This window comes from Sapajus apella, unplaced genomic scaffold (genome assembly GCF_009761245.1).
Source record: "Sapajus apella isolate SASKATOON/1434 unplaced genomic scaffold, GSC_monkey_1.0 scaffold1, whole genome shotgun sequence".
In the NCBI taxonomy this organism is placed as follows: Eukaryota; Metazoa; Chordata; class Mammalia; order Primates; family Cebidae; genus Sapajus; species Sapajus apella.
Genome location: NW_022436941.1, coordinates 8,471,557 through 8,476,794, shown reverse-complemented (window position 1 = coordinate 8,476,794; position 5,238 = coordinate 8,471,557). Strand labels below are relative to the sequence as shown.

At 42.2% G+C, this 5,238-nt stretch overlaps 1 long non-coding RNA gene across 2 annotated transcripts in view; it reads right to left on the bottom strand.

Moving 5' to 3' along the window:
• The window catches only part of LOC116536317, a 33,502-nt gene that overhangs the window by 28,071 nt on the left and 193 nt on the right, over positions 1-5,238 (bottom strand). Inside the window, exons 1-2 of one of the 2 annotated variants that reach the window (XR_004262597.1) lie at positions 5,025-5,135; positions 2,193-2,407 (exon numbers count right to left, since the gene is read on the bottom strand). This is a non-coding gene — a long non-coding RNA (uncharacterized LOC116536317). Of the gene's footprint in view, positions 1-2,192; positions 2,408-5,024; positions 5,136-5,238 lie in introns of those variants that run through there. The other variant, XR_004262589.1, reaches the window with a different exon arrangement.

Below are 5,238 nucleotides of genomic sequence, written 5' to 3'. Positions count from 1 at the left end.
TTTTTTTTTTTTTTTTTTTTTGAGACGGAGTTTCACTCATGTTACCCAGGCTGGAGTGCAATGGCGCGATCTCGGCTCACCGCAACCTCCGCCTCCTGGGTTCAGGCAATTCTCCTGCCTCAGTCTCCTGAGTAGCTGGGATTACAGGCACGCACCACCATGTCCAACTAATTTTTTGTATTTTTAGTAGAGACGGGGTTTCACCATGTTGACCAGGATGGTCTCGATCTCTTGACCTCGTGATCCACCTGCCTCGGCCTCCCAAAGTGCTGGGATTACAGGCTTGAGCCACCGCGCCCGGCCTGTAAGTAACATCTTACAGGGATTTTGGCAAGGAAAAAAATAGCTATTTCAGATTTTATTCAAGTTTCCCTTGTCATGCCAGACCCCACTGACTTCAGTAAGGATGGCACTATGTTCAAGAGGCTGAAGAAGAGACCTAGAACCAGCAAATGAGACATAAGATTTATTGAGGGGCCTTACATAAAGGGCAGTCCAGTGTCAGTGGGCTGGGCAGGAGAACCAAAACTACTTGTAAAAATCATGCAGTTGGCCAGGCTCGGTGGCTCTCACATATAATCCCAGCACTTTGGGAGGCCAAGGCTCGTGGATCACCTGAGGTCAGCAGTTTGAGACCAGCCTAACCAACATGGTAAAACCCTGTCTCTACTAAATACAAAAAATTAGCCAGGCCTGGTGGTAGGTGCCTGTAATCCTAGCTGCTTGGGAGGCTGAGGCAGAAGAATCACTTGAACCCAGGCGGCGGAGATTGCAGTGAACCAAGATTGTACCATTGTACTCCAGCCTGGGCAACAAGAGCAAAAACTCTGTCTCCAAAAAAAAAGCATGCAGTTTGTATAGCACTTTTACTTAACACCTGTACCCTAGCAACCTCTTCCAGGCAACCTTCATTTAACTTAAACAAAGGGCTTTGATCACCTAGTAGGGCCTGCATTCTACAGGATGGGCTGGGTGTGGGAGCAGTTCAGAAGTTCCTCATAGATAAGAAATGAAATCTCTGGGTTGGACACTCCCACATTCCTTAGCTTGGAGCTCTGAATACACATTCTTCTTAGACCATAGGGTCATCCTTCAGGTATGCACAAGTTATTGCTGCCAAGTGCATCTGTCAGGTACAGCTGCCATACACTCCTTACCAGAAGCATCCAAACACAGATCTGCGGGATCTACAGCAGATGCTGAACAGACCCTCTGAATCATTCTCTACTCTGATGCTGAAGCTCTAATATTGGACTGAGTTTGGACCTTCTACTCTTTTTTTTTTCTTTTTGAGATGGAAACTTGCTCTGTTGTCCAGGCTGGAGTGCAGTGGCACAATCTCAGCTCACTGCAACCTCCGCCTCCCAGGCTCAGGCGATCCTTTCACCTCAACCTCCCAAGTAGCTGGCACTACAGGAGTGTGCCACCACACCTGGCTAATTTTTGTATTTTTAGTAGAGACACGGTTTCACTATGTTGCCCAGGCTGGTCTCAAACTCCTGACCTCAGGTGATCTTCCCTCCTCAGCCTCCCAAAAGGCTGAGATTATAGGCATGAGCCACTGTACCTGGCCTACTCTTTTCTTAAAGGAGGAGTCTGTTCTTTGGAGACTTTCCCTTCCTCAGGCAAGTAATTGCTGACTGCTCCAGCCTATATAACGTCCCGACATATCCAAATCTATGGAGAACACATCGTTCTTAAGGCATTTATTTAGAGCCAATAATCAAACTAAAACAAATAATTATAACTAATATTTGGTTTATAGTTAATATATGCTAGGAGCTTGAGCTAAGCACTACCATCCCAGGAAACTGAGGCTTAGTAAACTTTAAATTTACTCAAGCTCACAAGCTTGGAATTGAAGAAAAAAGTAATTGAATACTGGTCTTTGTACTAGCATACATTCAAAGGCTATGCACTTAACCAATACAATATACTGTCTCTTATTGCACAAGTAATTATAAGGTTCATCTATAAAATTCCATTGTGCAGAATAGAAGGGAAAACAAATCAAGAAATTATAGATGTTTATTCTTTTGATTTTTCATTTAACATATTGTTTGATTCAAATAATTTGTATATGAGTTATCTATTACTGCATAACATAATACCTTAAAATTTAGCAGTTTAAAACAACAAACATTCATTATTTCTCACAGTTTCTGAGGATCAGGAATCTGGGAGCCACTTACCTGAGTGGTTTTGGTTCAGAAGACTCTCATGAGGTTGCAGTAAAGCTGTCAGTAGTCATCTCAACATCCAAGTGATGCTGAAGGAGCTACTTCCAAACTCACTCAAGATTGTTTATGGGCCTCAAGACCTCATTAAAAGTTGACTAGAAACTTCATTCTTTGACATCACATGGACCCCTCAAAGGGCTGCTTATAACATGACAGCTTGCTTGTCTCTGAGCAAGAGAAAGAGAGAAAGAACACCCAAAATGGATATCTTTTATAATGTAATCACCCAAGTGATGTAAGTACCATCACTAATGCTGTATGCTTTTGGTCACATAGACCAATCGTGGTACAGGGATCATTCATTGGGTGCCATCTTGGAGGCAAACCATTTAAATTTCTAGCCCTGAACCTTAAGGTTATCTACCATATAAATCACTTTTACATTTTCTTCTATGTAAAATAGGAACATCCTAATTCAGAACCTTGCAGGATAAAGGGCCTCAGGTAACTGATTCAGATTCTGAGCTCTCTTTTTCTTTTAAAAGATGCAATTTAAAGCTGGGCATGGTGGTTCACACCTGTTATCCCAGTACTTTGGAAGGCCAAGGCAGGCGGATCACTTGAGGTCAGGAGTTTGAGACCAGCCTGGCCAAAATGGCAAAACCCCGTTTCTACCAAAAATACAAAAAAAAATTAGCCGGGTGTGGCGGCGTGTGCCTATAGTCCCAGCAACTTGGAAGGCTGAAGTGAGAGGATTGCTTGAGCCCGGGAGGTCGAGGTTGCAGTGAGCCAAGGTTGTGCCACTGCACTCCAGCCTGCGTGACAGAGAGAGACCCTGTCTCAAAAAAAAAAAAAAAAAAGTAATTTAAATAATAACTACATTCAGATAGCAATCACAGTGCACCTGGAACCAGACAGCACCATCTTAGGTTGCCCTCTACTTTGCACACGTGGACAAGCCATCTATGACAAATAGTTTCTTTTCTTCCTAAGGATGTGCAGCTTCTTTTGTAGTCTACTGCATTGTTTTCAATCCCTTTCAGGAGTGTTATCTGATGCTCAACTGATGTTTCTCGAATGTTAAAATAAGACTTCTTCACCTTGTTTGGTCTGGACACAGGTCAACATTCTTCTTATAGAAGCTTTCATTTATTTTGAAATATTAAAACAATATTTTAGCACACAAAAAAGGAGTTTTCAAGAAGCTTTGCTTTCTTTTGCAGTTAATTCCAGATAAGAACTACAGCTTCACATAAGATGTTAGAAGGGATTAAGTATGTTGCTAAAGGTATAAGCATCCATCTTCAAGAAGCAAGAATAGTGAATAGTAAGTGTAAAGAAACAAACAAGTCCTGTGATAACATCTTTATCATAATTTTAAAAAGTCTATTATGCTTTATGCAAATGTTTAAATTTCCTTGTTAAAAACCTGCTGGCAAGGTTAGGTTCCCTTTCTGTAGCTTTATTTTCAACTTACAATATAGTGACTATTAAATATTGTTTACCCAACTCATTATATTGTAGAAATATATACTTAGTTCTGTTCCTATCACTAAGCCACTACTATTCTAAAAAAGAATGTCTTGCACTGTTAAGTTTAGCAGTCTAAATTCTTAAAGGCCTTGGAATGGTGCTGTCCAATAAGATAACCAGTAGCTACCAGCATTTTGGGAGGCTGAGGTGGGAGGACTGCTTGAACCCAAGAGTACGAGACCAGCCTAAGCAACATAGGGATGCCTTGTATCTGCCAAAAAAAAAAAAAAAAAAAATTTAGCTAGGCATAGTGGCCTGTGCCTGCAGTCCCAGCTACTCAGCAGGCTGAGGCAGGAGGCCTGCTTAAGCTTAGGAGTTCAGGGCTGCAGTGAGCTATGATTGTGTCACTGCACTCTAGCCTGGGCAACAGAGTGGGGCCATGTCTCCAATAAATAAATGAATAAATATTAAAAAATAAAATTGTGGCTAGTCCAAATTGAAATGTGCTGTAAAGTACACACTGGATTCTTTTTTCAAATCCTGAGAACCTGTGAAACACACTGAATTCTTAAGATTTAGTAAGGGGAGGAAATAAAAGATCAATGATTTGTATATAACAATGTAAAATATCAATAATTTCTATATTGATTATATGATGAAATGATCATGTTCTGGATATGTTGATTAAATATACTATTAAAGTTAATTTCATCTTTTACTTTTACTTTTTAAATATGCAGCACTGCCAGATAAAATACAGGACAACCAGTTACATTTTCATTTTATATATTCCTTCATGGGATATATTTAAAAATTATTCATCCTATATCTGATATTTGAATTTAACTAGGAGTCCAATATTTTTATTTGCTAAATCTGAAAATTTTATTAATATGGCTACTAGAAAAATTAACATAACAAATGTAGCTCCTTATCGTATTGAACATTGCTGCTTTACAATCACCTCGCTGCTTTTTGTTGTTGTTCCAATTAGAATGACTAATCTGTGGAGAATATTTAATCTTAGGCTAGAATCATTAATCGTGATGTTAAATTTTTATACCGGCATGAACAAAATGGCTTGTTACAGACGAAAATATAGAGAAGGCATCCGGACTAGAATGAAAAGTCATAGCTCCAAGCCACTCTAGTGGGGTAGTTAACAGTCCCAGTTCCTCTTATAAGGATAGGCGGTGTCAACAGCAACTATCTGCGAGACCCTAGGCCAGTCACTTTCTCCCCGCCCCCACCCCCCACCCCGCGTAGGCCTCGCAGAAAGCTGGGAGAGGTGCGTTTTCAAAACTGGAGCCTCGCGGCCGCTCTCCCACTTACTCCCGGCCCCGCGCTGGAGGAACGAATTTGGACTCGCACCCCAAGACCGCGAGTCTCGCTGCCTTCCTAAGCCTAGCCCGGGCTACCTCGGTCGTCCCTTACTGGCTTGGCGGGTGGAGGCCCGGCCGCCGCCAGGACCCCGGGACAGACTCCGCCCTCAAGTGCACCCAGGACAGACTCCCGGCCTCAAGCGCACCCGGCCCGCCCCGCGCCCTCGCGTCCCGCCCCAGCTCCGCCCTCGCCAGCGCCACAC